Below are 21,305 nucleotides of genomic sequence, written 5' to 3' on the forward strand. Positions count from 1 at the left end.
CATAATAATTTATTTTTTAACAGGATCATTTTGTATGTTTTAAATCTCCTCTCCCTCCGTTTTTAATGGTCGCCCACTGTGGTGCATTATAATTATATTGTAATTGCTTATAAGCAGGTCAATACATTTTGTTGATGGTTGATTGGCAACACAATTATTACATTTGCAAAAAGATGTCATTGTCCAACTAAAGTTTAAAAACAACTCAAATACAGGAGATTATGCTTACAGTATAAATGGGAACTCAAATGGTAAAATGTGTAAAATGCACAATAAACAGTGTAGCAATGAGCTATGCACCCTATGCACTATCTGTGATAACTATATGGTATCAACCATTTGTCCTGTCCTGAAACAAAGAACACAAAACCACAACAATCCAGTTATGGAGAAGTAAATTAAGCAGTGTTCACAAACATATGATTACAATCACTCGCTGATAATTACAACCACACTGCTCCTGTCAACATTGAGTGACTGTTTTACACATTTGTTAAGGGTTAGCTTTTGTGACCTTCACGTTCAGGACCAACCAAAACAATGCAACAGCAATGACGATATAGGGCCTAATCATAATTACGGCAGTCCAGGGTGGTGATCCCTGGACCGCCATACTGGCGGTCCACCCGCCGTATCACAACTTTGGCAGTTGGACAACCACAGGACCACTGCAATTGCTGAGGATCCTGATCCCGTGATGTTTGCACAGCGGACAGAGGCTGTAAGATGCTGGCGGTGCCGCCTTGATCCCATGACGTTTGCACAGCGGTCAGAGGCTGTAAGATACTGGCGGTGCCGCCTTGATCCCGTGATGTTTGCACAGTGGTCAGAGGCTGTAAGATGCTGGCGGTGCCGCCTTGATCCTGTGATGTTTGCACAGCGGTCTGAGGCTGTAAAATGCTGGTGGTGCCTCTGCGGCACTGCTAAGCATATTATGAATTTCCGTACTGCCATCCTTTTTATGGTGGTGAGGAAACTAGGGGAGCCCTTACAGGGCCCCCTGTCTCCTCTGTGCATAGGGGAGCATACAGGGGGTACAAGTTCTTTCCCAGTCTTTCTGCATCCCCTGTTCCTGCATGGGAAGAAATGCACAACATGGTGCATTTCTTCCTGTGCAAGAACGTGCTGCGGCGCTCCCATGGCTGTGTCTACCTAAGGCTCTCATTTGAGGCTTAGAAAGGCACCGTGTTGGGATCACTGCAGCACACACCGCCTGACAAGATTAAACCTGGGGAGACGAATTGGCCTAACAGCTAGGGCGCTCGACCACGGACCTGGGGAACTGGGTTCGAGTCTCGGTAATGACGCTGAACATCCTGTGATTCTTGGCAAATCACTTAATCTCCCCGTGCCTAACATGAATGTGTGTCCTCATGTAACGTAACTGGTGCTATGTAAAGCGCTCTGATACCTGATTGGATTTGGGTCAAGTTCGCGCTATATAAAACTCTGCAAAAAACAAAAAAAAAATCCCAAAAAAACTGTAATCAGGTGGGCGGTCTGACTTTGTGTTTGGCGGGCTTCCTGCGGGGCGCTGGCGTGGCAGCCCACAGGAAGACCGCCAAACTCATAATCAGGCCCTTAGACTGTATCTAATAAAATGCAAAAGAAAGTATAAGAAAGTGTGGGAAGTGTAGTTTCCGGAACCCTGGTAGGCAAGAACTTGCTAGATCCCTTCATTTTGAAAAGGAGGCAACAGATTTCGACCAATAGTAAAGAAGTGGGTGGCAGGGCTTTGATAATGTGAAAATCCCTACCCCAGAGTAACAAAGTCACCACAGAGTTAACTTTACCCTACTTTCACTTCAGGACCCTTTCCCGTTCTCAACCAGTGGGTAGATTCAATTGCTATTGAGGACATGAAAGCATGTAGGAGCAAGTTGGCCTAGCTCTAGGCAAAGACATTTTACTGAACTTTCTGGCTAAATGTTTCTTTTTCTGAGAGAAAGTTCCTAGACCATGGTCTTGGCAGAAGATGTGTGAAGCTGGCCACGTAGACGTAGTTGCCCAGAATATTTCTCTAATACATAATTTTATGTGCGGAGACTCCACACTCATAAAGATGCTGCTCATAAATACCTTTGCGAATAGCAAGCAATCGTAAACTTACACAAAAGTGTAAGTTTACCTTTATGACTCAGGCCCAGAGTAGAATTAATTAAAGTTTACAAACTTTCAGAGCCTTTCTTAACTTCAGTTTGGGAGCAGTAGATGATGAAAGGGCATTCTAGAGGCATTGAGCAGCAACAGATCAGCAGTCTTTTCCCGCTTTAGATTTGGATCTAGAAATGGCTAGAAGCTTTGGGCCAGGACATAAGCTGTATTTTGCTCCTCAAGGGCTTTGGGGCAGAATTACTCAGACAGTTGAAAGTCGATCATAGGGTGTGAAGGATCAAACTCTCTTTCACTGAACGCCTGTGAAGTTCCGGGAAGGAGCGAAATATATTCACACTTTTCTCCATTAACTCTATTAACAGATAGACTGATGTCCTTTTATCAGCTTAGTCTCTTCCCACATGGGACCAGAGTTTACAGATATCAAGCTTCTACACCACAGCCTTGTGCTTTACTTGCAGGCTCCTAACCCTTTGGGGACCTTAATTCAGACCAAGGCCAATGGAGAATATCTGTGAGATATGGGAGACTCGGGAGCCCCCCATTACATTTTCGTAACTCCGCTGAATGCAGGGGAAGATCCATTGCACTGGCGTGGACAGATAAAGAGCGATTCTGCAATCCATCCAAGTTGGAAATTCTTTCAATTTTTTTCTACACTCAATGAAACTGATATTTCTAAGTTTGCAAATGTGGAGGCTTTAATTTCCTAAAAAGGTCGCTGGAAGTGGTCTTTGAGGCATGGTCTTAAGAAGCTGGAGTGGCCCTAAAAGTTTCACCTCTTTTTTTCTTGAGTTTGAGAGTCCTGCAGGTCACTGAATCAACCAGTGCCTTAAGGCACGGTGACATGTGGACAAACCTGTGTGCCAACATAATGAGAGTGAGACGGGCGACCTTGTGGTCCAAGCAGCATCACAGACAGTGGTAGGAAGATGTTAAAATATAAAGAGTATAGCAGGGAGACCGAGGGAACCCCTCAATTCACAGGCATGAGCAATAAAATAATAGGAGCAAGCTTCAAGCTCTGTTCCCTTCCCATCCTGCAGAATTATGTTGTAACCTGTTTTGTATTTATCTGGTTACTTTCTCCCTAGCTGCTCAGCCAGTGAAAATGTGATGCATGGAATGTTGGTGTGAGAGTCTTGAATGGAATGTTTGGGTGCCTGGATGCTTGAGTGGTCAGTTGGAGTGTGGGTTGAGCAGCAGGCAGACTGCTCCTGGCAGGGCTGCATCTCTACAAATCATCTACTTGTAACTGAACTTAATACATCTACTTAAAACTACATCTTGGCTACGGACCTCATCACTACAGATTTTCGGCAACGAGGACGGGATGTAAACTCCAGGCTCCATCCTTGATCCCGTGTTGAGTAGCCATAGATCCTGTGTTGAGTAGATGAGCTACTGAACTTGTGTTGAGTTGTGGAGAATTGTCCAGTGTTCAGTGGAAGATGTCCATTAGCACTCCATGCGTGTGCTGGGGTTTGCCAGTGTGAGGAAAACAGGCGCAAAGAAAGTGCTCAGGATCACACAAGCTGTAATAGTAGAATACATTCAAAATGTTCAATCAAATGAAGTACAAGAAGGTTGGGCCTGTCTGGTGAAAGAGACACTGGTGGGGCTGGCACGCCTTGTACTTCAAACTGGAGCTTTCTTCTTAGTTTCTGTAGGTTTCCTTAGTTTTTGAGTGTCCATTACTTTGACAGTTCTTGTAAATCCAGTAGAACGCATGAGTGTGTTTCTAGATCGTCGCCGAAAATCTGTAATGATGAGGTCCGTAGCCAAGATGTCGTTTTAAGTAGATTTATTGATTAGTTACAAGTAGATAATTAGTAGAGATGCAGCCCCACCAGGAGCAGTCTGCCTGCTGCTCAGCCCATACTCCAACTGTCACACTCAAGCATCCAGGCACCCAAACATTCCATTCAAAACCATCATACCAACATTCCATGCATCACATTCACACTGGCTGAGCAGCTAGGGAGAAAGTAACCAGATAAATACTATACAGGTTACAACATACCTTCTCTTCTTCCACAAAACAAAAATAGAAACTACAAAGAAGGAAAAAGATGCATAGACAAATATACATAATATATATACATCACCCACTCGTCACTACAGATTCCATCCGTTCATCACTCACTCAGAAATCTAATCAATTGTCAACAGTAGATCAAGCAAGTGAGAAACAATTCACTGTATTACGGGCCACAGTGAAGATATCATCAACCATCGCTATGACAACAACTTCATTTCATTGCTTAAGTAAGTCAGTAAGTAAAGTATTTGTAGAGCGCACGAATGCTGATGCGTCTTGGTCGTGAAAGTGACGTGTCGTGTGTTGTCCAGGCGCATTAAATGAGATTATTTAGGGGGAAAAAGTCAAGTGTTAACCATTTTCCTAAACTGAAGCCTATAATAGTATTCGGCAGCCTGTTCCAGAGTTTGGCTGCCCAGTAGGATAGGCTTTTAAGAAATAGTCTTAATTGATAGGGATCCAGGAGATCCGCATCTTTACTGAGGGACTGAGGCATGTGGGCAGCTCCCCAGTGGGATACCTTGGACCACCATGGGAAGCAAGAGAGCGGCTGGAAATTGTCAAGAAAAGTAGAGTTCAAACACATAATGCTTAGGACAGGAGTCAGCACAGAATATTTTAGCAGTAACAAGATGAGTCTAGATTGTAGTGAAAAGGTAGGTTTAAATATTTTTAGTAACAGCTCAGTGCACAAAGATAACCAGTAGAAGGACGGACACGCCTGCTAAACATGAGAACAGCAGAATGCCATGCCTGCTATACATGAGAACAACAGAAAAATATACATCACACAAGAAAAAGCTACCCTGTTCGCGAAACTGATTTCTAACACATATAGAAGCACATTATGCCAATCATTTAGGTGGTGTTGGATATTACAAAAATTGTATGGACTGGCCTCACACACCACCAGGTGTCATGCTTCATCATCGGCTGTCCTCGCCCTTTAAAAACCACGTTTGATAAAGGGCGGGCCTGCACCTGGAGACAGGGAGGCACTTCTAAAACTAAGTGGGGGGCCCGTGCTGAGAAAGTGAGTGAGTGAGTGATTTTAAAAACCGATGCGCAATACTGTGTGAAGTGTTTTAATGATGCAGCTTGTGCTCGATATTAAAAATAAGTAGTGGAGACTAGGGGGTTTAGTACCCCATCTCCATCTGTGTTGCCAACATGTTTCTGCCTATACAGCCCGGGGGGTCCATGGCATTCATCAGGGCGTGAAGAGGAAAAAGGGCTGCTATCTCGTCTCAAGGAGACAGAGACAAATCCACTGTTTGCAGGTTGGCACTAGTCCAACTCTATCGTCTAAGTTTCAGGATACCTGTAAAGTAAAACAGCATATAACATTGTAAATAAGGTTGTATACATTTCATAATGTGAAGAGAAATCAGTCTGACAGACATGCACAAAACAAAATTGAAAGTGCATGTGGTGGGCACACGTGTCACTGCAAACGTAGTGCTCCAAGATCCAAGTAGTTGTGAGACCAGCTCACAATCTTACCATATTTGAGGTGTGGGCATATCCCATGGGAAGGGAGGAGTAGAGGGACACCTGTAGTCAAACTCTGGGGACCAAGTTGTAAAAATACTAGTTCCAGTTCAAAAACCTTTATTTCGGTCATTAACCCCTTCAGCGCGGCGCGGATTACCGCGCCGTGCTGAAGGTTCCGTGCGCAGGCGGGGCCGTGACGGAGCGGTTCCGTCATGCGCACAGCGCAACCGACGCGCATGACGGAACCGCTCCGTCACTCGCATCGAAGGGGTTAAGACCATAAAAGTTTGCGTACAATACAATCCAAATCGTGACAATATAATCTAATCCAAATCATGACAATATATAGTTAAGGCACATCGAACGGAGATATGAGAATCAAAGTGCTAAATCTTCGGGTGCGAAAGAAGATTTGGGTGCACTAACCAGTGAGCAAGCCAATTGGTTCAAAAAAGTGCAAATGCAATAATATTGAAACATAAAAAACACAGGCATAAATACAATAACAAACAAGTCAATTGCAAAGACCAACCAATGGGCAGAAAATTTGATAAAAATGGTACAATTAAAAATATGCCTTGAGAGGGTTATACATAAAATGTATCAATTAAAAATAATCATCTCATGGTAAAAGATCTAAAACAATTAAAAAGATAAAAGAGGGTTTTTCCACTCTCCTTATTATACGCAATAGAATAAACTATACGCTAGCAGCTGGGATGGTTATTATTATCTTTTTTCCTTTTTCTAAGAAAACCCAACGCCTGCGCCACATTGTGTTTAAAAAACGAGAAACAGCAAAGACAATGGGCTTAGAGGTATCGTATTTCAAAACTCTAAATGCCTCCTGACAGTGCAAAAACCCCATGTTCCTGCACAGCTGGATTAGCCAACACAGTCTTGCCGATTTATAACCTGGGCAAAAAAATAAAACATGCAGCTCTGACTCCTCCTGAGGGTTACAAGCTGGGCACCCACGTTGGCCCAATACAGACCAATTGGAAGTGAAGGCCCGCAAAGGAAGGGTGCTAAATCTAAACTGGAGGTCTAATTTTCTTGCTGGGGACGGTAGAATATCATCCAGAAAGGGTTCTAATTTATACTCATCTTTCACAGTAAGAAATTCTACTGTCAGAACACCTAGGTTCGGATTCCCGTAGATGACTTCCAATTTGTGAGTTCGATAAGTTCTCACCAGTTCAGTACGTGAAACTGTAGAACAAGTTTCTTCAGGGTTACTCCAGAGGGTTGGTTTGCCTATCCTTGTGCACTCTTCCCTTATATGTGCAAACCAAGCAATTTTTTTTTCTGCCCCGGAAGACCTAGTAGCTCTTTTGTTTCTGCCTGATAATCTACCAGTTCCGGGGTCGCCCACATCCTGCGCCAGAAAGGGTGAGGTCTAAAGGTAACCTCATCTTCAATCGGCCTTATACCTAAGTCTAACCACAGGGGGGTTAACGAGGTGCTAGAGGGGAGACCCAAAATTTGTCTTAAAAAACTGTTCTCAACTTTACTCAGAAGGGTACAAGAACAATGTCCCCAAAGTTCAGCCCCATACAACGTGGCTCCCCTTGCTTGTGCCTTATATATTTCAATAATAGGCCCAGTTGGTGTGTAGGTGGATTCCCTCAGTAATTTAGAAATCCCACCGGTGGTTTGTGTCAGTTTAAGCTTAGCTTTGGCTATTTGTGGCCCCCAATCCATGTTTTCAGTAAGGGTGAGACCCAAATAGTCAAATACAGGAACCCTTTCCAGTACTATACCATCTAAATGCGGATTTGGACGTGTTTTCTTGGCTGGGTTAACAATAGGCTTGGGCAAAAATTTCGTTCCGTTCGTGGAAATTGCGATAATTTGACATTTTCGCGTTCCGCGGAGAGCGCGAAAATGTCAAAATTTCCGCATTCCGCAGCTTGGCGATAATTTGTTTCTTGCTCACGCTGTAAAATAATACATTCTCGCGCGCGCGCGATCGCCTTACCTGAATCCCTGCATTCGCCGACAAGTTTTCTTGATCCGGTCGCGTTCTCCATGAGATGTTGTATTGTTTTTAGCCATTTGCGCTGTTTCGCGACAGTTCGCGCCCGCAGTGACGTTATGCGTCGCGCGATCACGTCTTTCTTCTCGCGATCATGCACGCGAGACAACTGAAAACAAGATGGCCGCGCCCGCGAGCAACCACATGGGTAAGTTGGCGAGCCTCAACCATGCAGAAAATCTCGCAAACATGCGGGAAAAAAACGTCCGCATCTTCGCGATATTTCCGCGTGTTTGCGATAATTTTTAACATTTTCGCGATAATTTGCGAAAGTGGATTTCGCAAATTCTGCCCACCCCTAGTTAACAACCATAAACTTGGTTGTTGTGGTATTAATCCCCAGCCCCCTATTGTTACAAACAATGACGAAACTGTCCAATATCCTCTGGATTCCCATTGGCGACTTAGACATCAGAAGGGTGTCGTCAGCAAACATCAATGCTGGAACCTTTGAGTTTGCTAACTTGGGGGCGTCATTGTCCTTAACTTCAATAAGTTGGGCAATAAGTGCGTTGGCAAAGAGGCAAAAGAGGGTTGGTGCAAGCACACAGCCTTGCCTCACTCCTCTGCCAACTGGGAGTGTTGGAGTTAATTCTCCCCCTTTTCCACATCTTAATGAGCATAATTAGCTTCATGCAGCTTAACAAGCATGCTAAGAAGGTAAAAGGGAATCCCCAGATCTCTTAATACCCCCCGAAGTTTGTTTCGGGGCACCAAATCAAAAGCCGTTTTCAGGTCCACGAAAATTAAGTAGAGGCTGCCACCCTCCATTGTCACCGTTTTCCAAAATATGAGTTGGAGTCTATATATTTGGTCAACGGTGTTCTTCCTGAATCCAGCTTGATAAGGGTTTATAATATCATTATCTTGCATCCATCCCTGGATTCGGTCTAAAAGTATCTGTGCAAACAGTTTTTGGGTGACATCGATCAGGCTGATCGGTCTATAGTTTACAGGGAGTAGTGGAGAGCCCTTTTTAAAGACTGGGACAATTTCTGCCCCAGCCCAGGTATCAGGAATTGGCATGCCGTTCATTATAGCATTGAATAATACCCACAGATAGGGACCCCAAATTGTTGGCTCTTCTCGAAACAAATCCCCTGGTAGCCTGTCTAATCCAGGTGCTTTACCTGCAGGAAGTTTCTTAATTGCTTTGTAAACCTCCAGAAGGGTAATCCCAACCGGCACCCCATCAGAATACCTAGGTGAGGGAGTGCTCTTCTCAACTACCAGACCGCTGTCTACACTCAAGACCCTTTGGGTGGCGATGTGGGTGCCAGGGTTGGATTCCGTTTTGTATAGCGCCTGAAAATGATCTGCCCACTTTTCTGCTGGAATATTCGGCTCTAAGGCTGAATTGCCTTCCTGAGTACCTGTTCTAACTATGGCCTAGAATTCCTTCATGTCCCGATTCAATGGGGCAGTTTTTATGTCTTCCCATTTTTTCACTTCACAGGAGTGCTTTGCTTGGCGAACAGCCTCTTTATATAAAGCCCTCCTAGATTTCGTCAAAAGCCTATTTTTTGCTTTGATAGCCACTATCAATGCCCGTTTTGCCTTTCGGCATTTATCGTTAAACCATAACTGAGTTACAATTTTTGATTTTTTAGGGCACACTATCGGATGGAATATATCAGCTAGTTTAGTTGACAAGCTCTTATGGAGTTCTCTAACTTGGTTGATGGGGGCTGAGTTATCCCCGTCAGCAGAAATGCTGCTAAATTCTTGCAAAACTGGTAATACTACTTCATATAAAGCACCCAGCTTCTCAGGTGTTTGCTTTATTACCCCCCACTTTACTCTTCTTCTATTGTTAGTAAGTAATGGCTGTTCTCAATGAGGGGACTACTAACCGGGGCAATGCCTGAATCCGGCACCTTCAATACCAATGCCAGGGCATTATGGTCTCTATCATGCCGTGGTAAAACGGCAAAGTCAAGGACCCTGTGCCATGATCTGGTCTCCACTAAGATATAATCCAAGAGAGAAGCTTGGCCAATTCTATTAAATGTTAATTTCCCTGGCCATTACACGCTCTCGAGTGGTTTAGCAGGATGGCATTTATTTGAAGTACCAGGGGGGTCCAGGAGTTAATCGGCTGGATTTGCGGATCAGGAATAGTCCACTGGTAATCCTCCTCATTAACAATTAGATCATGGATGCCAGGAAGGGGCTCAAATTGGCAATTAAAATCGCCCCCAACGATCAGCCTCGTATTAAACGGAACAGTAGGAATAAAGGAGTTTAATACATCAAGAGTTTGGTGATTCCGTGCTCACACTTACAGGTCGGGAATAGACATTAATAAGGGCAAACTTCATCTTAGTAGGGAAACTAAGCATTAGACATTGGATATCCCAGGAGGAAGTGTACAGGGGACTAGCTTGACAGCCCACATGTGAGCCGACCCAGATAGATAAACCCCCAGACGGTCTGCCCCTCTCTCTTGTAACAGCTGGTATATTAAATGTCGCAAATCCCGCCCTTGTGCAATCATCCCTTGCCCATGTTTCATGGAACATACAAATATCATACTGGTCCACGAAAAGTCCCCAATCAGGGCAGGAGAGCTTTCCCTTGATGCCAGCCACGTTCCAGGAAAAGATCTTGAGCTTACTACCTGTGTACAGGATTTCTCTTGGGGGATCAATGCAGTGTACATTTACAATTGGGGAGTTTGCCTCTTGTGCGATGTTATTGGGAGGGGCAATGTGGATGGGAGATATGGGTTCATGAAAATGACATGGACCCACAGGGCCCTTAACCCCCTGAAAGGGGGCTACTGCCCGATCCCGTGGGTCCAAGCCTAACTCTGGGTGAGAGAGCTGGCTTACACCCCCATGATCTGGCTCCCTTCGTCCTTTCGGATGCATCGAAGTGCTATTTAAATGGCCCGATCCCACTATCCCTACTAGTCAGTCCACATCTTCCAGAGCCCCAAATCGGTTGTGTACAGGCAAGTTAAAAAAAAGATGTCTAATAGTAGGGTGCCTGTAATCAGCATTCTGGTGGTCAATCAACTGTCTATCATGCCCTGAGATTACATCCACCCTACCAGTGTTATAATAGTGAGAGTAGAAATGGTCAAGCGAGAGAGCTCTCACGTCTGTGTGGGGCTCTGTGGGGGTGGATTTATGGGTAATAAGCCTACATACAGTCTGGGGATTTTTAAAGTTAATAACCATAAAAAATTCCCTTGGATTGTTTATTTACTAGGTCCCACCCAATCAACTCTCCGCACCATTAGAATTTCCCCAGCCCCTTCATATGGGAACTGCCTATGCTTTGCTAACCAAAACAAACTCTTGTTCCTCAGTTCTAGTTGTGACTCCCTCTGGGTATTATTAAGTGGTGGGACCCCTATCAAGATAATTACATAGGGTAATGATTCTGGTGGAAGGTTTATGGTTGGCTGGGTAGCTGGGTAGCTGCTTCCAGCATACCCACTGGACACTCTTCCCTCCTCAACTCTTCTCTGCTTGTATGCGGCTATTTGTGGTTTGGTGGGTTCTCCGCATGGTATCGCTTATGGCATTATTCTCAACCGTACAGTGAGTTATCCTCATTGTTGTGTTCACTGTCCGTTCTTGTGCTCGCTGTGCATCAGGATGCTGAGGAATACGACTGGAGTCTTGCCTAATGATCGGCTGTATGTTGGGGTCGTGAGTCCTAGATGTCACCTGATTATCTAGGGGAGCCTGGCTGTTAGAATCTATCTGACAACTAGGACCACCCCCCCTCAATGTAGATTGTGTTGTATTGGTGCTAGCTAGCATTTGCCTTGGATCCCCCAAAGATGTCAAATTATTTAATTGGGCGACTAAAGGGGCAACTTCTTCCTTCAGAATAACTCTAAATTGAGTCAGCAGGTCTGCCAATAGACTCTGAGCCCAGGGTGGGTATTTTGGATCTATACCAGTGGTAACAGTTTATTCTAATGTTGGGTTAAGCATAGATGTACATTCTACACTTGCCTAATTCCCTACTTTTGCTTTCTTACTATTGGGTGCCCTCTCAACTGTTTGCTTACGTTTCCCATTTTTACGAGTGCCTACGCGCTCATCCCCCTTCCTAGTTGCAATTGTCGAGACATTTGCTTGTTGTGAGGGGGGCGGGGAAGCATTTCCAGTAGATAAAGGTACTACAGGAGTGATGTTGGGAATAAGCAAATCTACTTTTGGAGAGGAAATTTTAGGGGTGATTGACAACCACCTTTCAGTACGTTCAATTTCAGTTGTAACGGCACCTATGGCCCTTTGTAACATTTTATCAATTGAAGTTGGAAGCGGCGAGCAAGAGGGGTTGACTTGGACTCTGGTCTTTTTTTAGCACAAGTGCGTTTCCCCATAGTATAATTTGAGAGACAATCCACACTATAACCTCCCTTTGGACAAATCTAACGATCCGCCTGGCAATAGGCAAACAGACAAACCTTTTAACAATATAGTAATAACCCAGACGAGTTTGTTATGCTAATAGATAGAAATGTCCGTTAGGCTAAACCCTTTAAAGTCCGCAGTATAATCAATCAACCATGAGCATACAGCATATAGAGTTTATAATAATGAGATGGGCGCCCAGAAGGAACCAGTCTACTTGCCGAGGCAGGATGATTTTCAGAGTGGTCCTTCCATAGGATATCGGGCACCACTCTGCCGCATTCTCTGGCGACGATCTTTGGAGTCCAAAATCAAGTGGGGTGGCCCTGCCCTGTCTCTTCCTGTCAATGATGGGCAAGGACGGGCCCGCCCTTGACCCGGGCTTCGCCTGGGCGCGGCCCGCGTGCGTCCCGCGCTGCGGGAAAGGCGGCAGCGCTTTTGAGCATGAGTTAGGCTCCTCACCCACACCTGAGGCCGCCGGATTGAATTGTAGGGCACCCTGGTACTTGGAGTCCCACCAGGGTCTAGCGTGGCTCTATGATGATGAAGGTTGCGGCGCTGGAGGGAGGTAACAGTCAGGATGCTACCCCCTGGGTCTGAAATCCCACCAGGGTATTGCTGGAACCACAGGCTGACCCCGCAGACAGGAGAACAACTTCACGGGACCCGCCACCCATTGTAAAAATACGTTAGAACCAAAAATCCTGGTAAAGTGCAGTAAGATCTCAAAAATTGCATAAACTATAAAAGAAAGATGATCATTTTCATCTTTCTGTGTTCCATCATCCATCCACACTCTTACTTCATTAAGGTGCGTCCCTCGCCTTGTACCTAACATCTGTCCTCGCTGCTTCCCCGGTGTTGATTGACCTAAAAGCATGGTGCACTATACATACGTAAGGCCCAGTCATAAATTGAACCATAATTGAATTAATTGTAAGCACCTGAAGTTAGAAAGGCGCCCATAACCGCGCACAATGAGTGCGTGTTGTTTCCGCCGTCTCTCTGCGGCTGCCTGATCTTAGCGGCTTCGTAAGCATCTGTATTGCGAAAGTCGCTCAAATGCGCGCGGCATTAGTGCGTGTAATTTCCGCCATCTCACCGCGGCTGCCTGCTCCCAGAGGTATTGCTGTACCGCTGCCTGGCTACGCGATGACTAAGCTGCGCATGCGCAATGTTGGAAAAGCACACGTGTGAATGTATAAAAAGAACCTTGACAAATGCTGACTTTTTTTAGGAGTGTGTGCCAGCATAGGATTAAGAGTTCAATGTGCTGCACATGTGCGGTATATGAGTTACTTGTGCATGGATGTGGCCCAGTACTATGTTAGAAACGGCAAGAATTATTGCCCCTATTGCCACGTTACCCACGAGTTGAAAAAATGTTCAAAAGCTTCAGGATCAAAGTACTAACAAAAATTCCTGGTTTAAGATTTTATATGCCGCGGAGATTGCAAAAAGGGAAGTAAGGGAAATGTAGGCAGGACACTTCCTTTAAAAGTTATCTAAATTATTTAGTAAGTAAGGGGGGAGAAAAATATACTAACGGTTTATTGGGTCATTCAGTTCAGGGCGTGGACAGCAGATGATGAAGCATGACACCTGGTGGTGTGTGAGGCCAGTCCATACAATTTTTATAATGTCCAACACCACCTAAATCATTGGCATATATGTCCCTCTATATGTGTTAGAAATCAGTTTCACGAACAGGGTAGCTTTTTCTTGTGTGATACATGTTGGTTGGAGGCCAGTTTACCCTGTTTACCCCGTTTCCTCTTGATCCCCCACCCTTTTTCATTAAAAGGGTTTTGTGTTTTGATGAAACAACAGAAAAATGCCACACCTGCTAAAGACAAGAACAACAGCAGAATGCCATGCCTGCTAAACATGAGAACAACAGCAAAATGCCATAGCTGCTAAACACGAGAACAAAAGCAGAATGCCATGCCTGCTAAACTCAAGAACAACAGCAGAATGACTCTCCTACATAAACATCATATCAACAGCAGAATGACCCTCCTATGTAAACATCAAATCAACAGCAGAATAACCCTCCTATGTAAATATCATATCAATTGCAGAAAGACACTCATACATAAACATCAGAACAGCACACCAGAGATCCCAGTGTCCAGGGAAGGACTTCACTTTTGTATTCTGTGTCCTCAGGTAGGCTCTTATGGGCAGGCAACTCCATCCAGAAATCCAATGCACCCGGCTGGCATTGCTGTGCTTTGGGAACTGTTGCCCTCCAAAGTCTTCCTCTAGACCCAAGGTGGCCACATTAGTAGAAGTCTGTAGGACCTTGGCCAAGATGTCCACATTAGTAGAGCTCGGTAGGACCTTGGCCAAGGTGTCCACATTAGTAGAAGTCTGTAGGACCTTGGCCAAGAGGTCCACATTAGTAGAAGTCTGTAGGACCTTGGCAAAGATGTCCACATTAGTAGAGCTCGGTAGGACCTTGGCCAAGATGTCCACATTAGTAGAAGTCTGTAGGACCTTGGCCAAGATGTCCACATTAGTAGAGCTCGGTAGGACCTTGGCCGAGATGTCCACATTAGTAGAAATCTGTAGGACCTTGGCCAAGATGTCCACATTAGTAGAGCTCGGTAGGACCTTGGCCACCTTGGAGCCTGTCTAGGTCTGCCCTGCTGTAGAGAGAAGTTAAATGGAACCAGCATATTTCTTACCTGTCAGCACTGGATTTACATGAATATGCAGTGGCTAAATTCCCTAGCCACTGTCTGAGATTCTTTGCTACGATGGGCCAAATTTCCCAAAAAAGACAGAAATTTTCCTCTGCTGGGTTATGTCAAAGTTTAGAAAACATGCTCTGGTTTTTTGGAATTCTAAGAGAATCCTGGGAGTACTCCTGGAAGTTGAAACTGTCACAGATGTCCAGGAGGTCTCAAATGCATCCACATTTCAGTTATGATCAAGTAACAATCGTACATTTATGCATATGTACATCTATCGCACACAGCACAAGCTTGTTTGCGCATGGTAACTTTCAGTATTTGTTTCTGCTTGGTGAATGTATGTTCCTTCCTTAGTTTGTGGCTGTTCAACTTCTTTGGAAGGCTTCTCCCACAGGATTGCTCTGGGAGCAGATTTGCTCAACTGTGAAAGAACAATAAGCTGGTATAATACTATGTGCAATAAATGAATTTATGATTGTAAATATGGGTTTTACGAATTGCAAACCTGCGTTTACATTCGTAAATGAAGCTATTGTGCACTATATTCTACTGAGATCGGCAAATACAATTGTGAGTTGAGCCCTGCGTCCTTATGCACCGCAAGAAACCCTTCTTCCTACATAATATTATGAAAGCTAATAAACATGCTGATATATGTGTAAAAAGAAAAATAAGAAAAAATAACGGAAAATTACAGAAAATTGTCACCTGAGTAGTTTGTAGCACACACAGGTGTGGGTTGTTTATATATATTTGTATATCATGTATATTTTGTTTTATATGTATGCTTATGTATTTTTATATGTTTGTGTCCAAACAGCCCTGAAGAAGTCCGCTTCAAGGACGAAACGCGTCGGCTGTATTGTCAAGAACAGACTGTATTTATATTCCATTGGTTTTATAAAAAGAGATCAATTATGAATGTTGTGAATAAAAAATGACTTTTTTCAAAATTACATTTACGTTGGGAATGAATCATATTATTATCTTCCCCATTTTCTCAAAGTGTGGTGCACCTGTGCTTTTGGTCTAAGATTGTAAGGTCCGTTTGGACTGGCATTGTATCAGTGGGTGCGATTCAGTGTGCACACTTAACCCTAGCAAATATATAGGGACCTACATACAGAAGGGATAGCAGCTTAGGTGCTGGCATATAGAGGGCTCCACTGATCTGGTATGATTCATACCTTATTTTTTTAAATTTATGTTATACCCCTCGAATTAGCACTAAATTGCCCTTCAAGCCATTGTACAATATTAACTCTTGAATATAAAAAATCTTTTCTTAAAAAGATCGCCTTGACTCCTGTACTCATAATACTTAATGATGGCAGGATTCAAGGATAGAAGACAAGAACTAGCCCAGGACCTTTTTGCTACAAGCTCTAAAACTGGTGATGGGGGTAGCGCTGCCCCTAAGTCAGAGGGCCTTAAGGCTAAATTTCAAAGGTTGGAAAAATTAAAAAAGCTTGAGATGTCCAGATGGTGGGACGGAACCACCCTGGAAAAGTATATTGAAAATGAAAATTTTTTGATTTTTCCGACCTTTGAGGATCTGGACAAAGAGTCCCTTGAGGATTGGGAGGGAAACTTACGTAATGCATCTTTCAATATGATGCGTATACTCATAAAGAACGCTGAAAAGAAAGGAATCAAATTGCAACAAGAAATAGAGGAAATAGAGAAAGAGATTTTAACATCAGAACTTAAGGATGTGGTCAAGAAAAACTATGCCATCCTGGACGAAATCTTAGAGAGCCACCAGTTGTACCTAAGGGACAAAAAGATCAAAAAAATTAAAAGGGATGACAAAGATTACAGAGACGGGAGAGTGTACACGTTCTCTCATAAATATGACAATGTAAAAATCCCAGGGGAGGGAAAAAGACCACGGGAGGACACTTTGGACTTAACTCCGGCAAGTAGTGTCACTTCCATCTCATCAGTAACTAGCTCAGTTATCTCGGAAGAATCCGCAGGCACAAGTGGGACGGAAAACAGATCGAATTTTTTATTAGAAATGGAGCGACTAAGATTAGGGGCAAAATCAGTATCAAAGGATCAAAAACCAGAAGGGGGGGGAGGAGATGGCAGGAGCACAAACAGGACCAGCAAAAAAACAAGAGAGGAACCAGTGGGCAGGTTGACTCGCTCCAAGAAACCAGGGAAATAGATGAGATTGGTAGCTCTGGGTCTAAGGAACTAATGATAGTTAACCTTTCCAAAAGAATTTTGTCAGCCGATGATATTTCTGTGTTAAGCAAGGGCCTAGGTTTTTGCCCCAATCAAATGGGTAATGATGTTGATGTATTTGTGGATCTTTCGAAATTTGTACGTTTACTTAAATTGAAGGACCATTTCTCCCGTAACCCATATGTATGTACAAAATCGTCTGAGGAATATGTCCCACCCTCGCACACTGTAAATGAAATAAACCTTTTGCAAACAATGATGTCTGTCGAGTATGAAACCCCTATTGAATTGGAGCTAATTAGAAATGAGTTGGATACTTTAGAGGATGTGTCATTGGACAGTGGTCTAAGAACTAAATCCAAATATATTCCACACGGCACACACCCAAATATTGACCTTTTCAGAGAGAAAGTTACCCAGGGCCTCTATAAAATTTGGGAACATCCAATCCCTCGTAACAAGAAAAAGTATAATCTAACTGCAGGAGAAAATGATGCTTTGAGGGGACTTAAAACTGACACGTCCATAGTTATTCGTGAGGCAGACAAGGGGGGGAATGTCGTGATTATGGAGAAAACAAGCTATATGGGAGAGATCGCACGGCAGCTATCGGACACCACATGTTACACAAAACTTTCAGGCAACCCCATTAAGACTCTAGGTGTACATATCAATATGAGACTCTTAGAATGGAGAGACAATGGTCTACTAAGTGAAGATGAGTGCAAATATCTTATGACACAAAAACCTACCTCCCCGTGTATATACATATTGCCCAAAGTGCACAAGGGAGGTCCTTTTCCACCTGGACGCCCTATCATTTCGGGGGTGAATTCACCCACCGAAAGACTCTCCGAATATGTGGACCATTATATTCAACCATTGGTCCAAAATCTCCCGTCGTATATAAAGGACACGAAGGACATATTGGGCAAATTTGAGGGCCTAGTCTGGTCTGAAAACCTTATGTTCGTCACGCTTGACGTGACTAGCCTTTACACGTGCATTAAAAAAGAATTTGGAATTCAGGCATTACAACATTTTCTAGGTCAAAGAACAGCGGACCATTACTTACATAATGAGGTTCTCCTGGAAATGACGGAAATCATCCTATCGAAAAACTTTTTTTTGTATGACTCTGAGTGGTTCCATCAGATCCAGGGTACGGCTATGGGCTCAAAGTTTGCCCCCGCTTATGCCGGGCTCTTTATGGGCTGGTTTGAGCGGGGGCATGCTTGGGGTCGCCATGCTGCGAAATGGATGGACAATGTCATTTTCTGGGGCAGGTACATCGATGACATCATTATGTTATGGGATGGGCCTGCCCCGGATCTTTTGGAATATTATTCCTACCTAAATGACAACCCTTTCAACGTGAAGTTTACAATTGAGTACAACAGGGAAACCATCGATTTCCTAGATGTAACTTTTTATGTCCATGATAGCCAAATCCAGAGTCGCACGCACAGGAAAAACACTGCATGCAATAGTACATTGCATTTCCTAAGCGCACATCCAAACCATGTAGTAAATAATATCCCCTATGGGGAAATGGTCCGGATGCGTCGCAACTGTAGTCTGGAAAGCACATTTTTTCAAAATATCAATGAAACAGAACAGCGGTTCCTCAGTAGAGGATACCCTAAGGCAATACTGGAAAAAGCACACAGAAGGGTGATGAAGGTACCTAGGGCTGATACATTAAAATCAAAACCTGCACAAAAAGAGGCTAAACACAGAATCTCATTCAATACCCAATTCAACAACAATAGCAGTAGAACGTATAATGTTCTACGAAAAAACTGGCACTTATTGAGAGAGATACCGAGTTTACAAGGGATTATCCCTGATAAACCAAGAGTGACCTATAGGAGAGGACAGACTTTACGTAACAAGCTATGCCCTAGCTATGTTACGACTCCGAAACCTCAGACCTGGTTACCCCACATGACAAAGGGTTTCTACACATGTAATGAATGCAATGTATGTAGGTTGGGCAAAAATAAGACCAAGACATTTTGCTATAACACCAACCGTACATATGAGATTAATTACATGATTAATTGCAAATCGACATTTGTGACCTACATCTTGGGCTGCCCATGTAACAAGATCTACGTGGGCAGTACGAAGAGGCCACTTAAAATAAGAATACAAGAACACTTAAGGGCACTTCGGAAGGGTGATCTCAGATACCCTTTGACCTACCATATGCAGGAAAACCATGGGAACATGGAGGACTTCTGGTTTATAGGAATAGATCACATTCCTATCCACCCGAGAGGAGGGGACAGAGAACTTACCCTCAGAAAAAATGAAGCCGCATGGATATGTAGACTTAAATGTGTAGAATTAGGGCATAATAGCGATGATGAGATGCATTATTTCCTTGAGTAATGTGTTGGTCCCACACATGGCAGTGTATCCCTCGGATTTACTATATACCTGGACTTACAATTTAAGGCATATTATGAATAAGAACAAAGTGGGAATATATATATAAAAAACTCATGCATCGCTAGTATATGTTTCACTAAAATTTTAGTCTGAAAATGCTCTAGATGAACTGTCCATGCTGTTTTACCAACGGCATCTAACGATTGCTGTACTCTGTATTGTAAATGATCAATTGTGGCTAATATGCTTGTTTCTGATTGGAAAACTAGGATAACAATTTATCTCTCTCTCTTGCGGTTTTCCTTCTGTTGTTTGCCTTGGTAGCCTCTTGTTTGTGAGTACCCCATTGTGACTAACTCCCAGGTTTGGATCATTATGCACTATCTGGCTAAATGTTTTTCCACATCATGACGTTTTAATATGATACCTCCGAGTACCCATTAGGTGACAATACTAGTTGTCAGGACACCATTCCGGGCTTTAAAACTTTACGCTTATGGAATTAACATGGCATGTTCCATGTTTGTAAGAACCAATAATAGTTCTTACGTTTTGTGTTTGATGGCATTATGTGAGGATATCACATAAACACTGACTTTAAAATACTCCCCTATGGTGTTAGCTTGCCCCCTTGAGTATGAATGTGCCGCTTACTTATAACCTTCGGCACTATATGAGGTACTTTGATTAGCAGCCTACTTCGGCTTTAATTAGAATATATACCGCTCATAGGTTGTTAATCGAATCAATTTGAAGATAGCAGCCTTATATGCAATACTGTGTAGGGTTAGAAAATAGTCTCTTATCCTCACATTCACCGTAAATAGATGACTAAAATTAATTTTTTTTTATAATAAACACACCCTTTTGAGTGCACTTTATACAGCATACTTGGTGCAGCTAGATTTATGGATGTAGTATTTATAACAAAAATTAGATAGCAAAAGGATGGTTCCCTTATTTATTAGAACCCTTTCCAAGATGGCTGCCGGGCATTTTATTACTTGCGGGGGTTTAGACCAGATGGATTTGTCTTGGTTTGGAGAAGAGAATCACTTTAGAACTATAACCTCTTTGAGCACACTTTGTATATACAGATGACAAAGTTAAGAAAACCGCTATACTACATTTCTCACGAGTGTCTCGTGTTATATTAACCTTTCACAGGATGGCTGTTTCATATACCATCTTTTGCGGGAAATAGATAGGACTTTTTTACTTCCATGTCTCGCGGATATGGCAGACTAAATCGGTAAAGCGATTTATTTCCAGTGTATAGTAAAGCGAGGGCAAAACATATAGTATTATCAATAACATTGCGGCGTTAGCACAACACTCCAATATGGCCGCGCCATTTGAGTAGCCCCTCGCATACATAACTCGTCTGTTATTCATGATGCCGGAATGTGAAGGCTTTCAGGTGTTACTCGTGGTGATCAATTACCACGTATATTTAAAGCACGGGCATGGCCACTCAGCTGTCCTCGACACTACCTATTCACCGTCAGCCGTTATTATCGAGACCGTCGGGAGCCTGCAACAGCCGGATTTGGGTAGGATTGCTTACCAGAGCTATTTTGTAATTTAAATATAACCAGAGCTTATTATCTTAGCGGAAGTTGGACTAGAAGTTATCCCAGTTACTGGATGCGTTTGTTCCTATATTTCAAGTGTTTTGTTTGATGAATTGGTTATTTCACTGGCTCACAGGTTATTTTTAGACTTTGCCTAGTTTTATACTTAAAAACCTGTAGTTAATTTTGTTTGGCGAAGGACGTGCATTAATTGCCATGAGTGCTTATTTATCTGCCAAGACACTGGCTCACAGGTTATCTTTATACTTTGCCGAGTTTCAAAGCTTGGCGCGGGAGGCACAGTATATGCCATGAGAGTCTATCTATCTGCCTAGATACCGGTGTGCTCTGCTGCCATTTCATTGCATAGGGGGC

The sequence above is a fragment of the Triturus cristatus genome, chromosome 10 (genome assembly GCF_964204655.1).
Source record: "Triturus cristatus chromosome 10, aTriCri1.1, whole genome shotgun sequence".
NCBI lineage: Eukaryota > Metazoa > Chordata > Amphibia > Caudata > Salamandridae > Triturus > Triturus cristatus.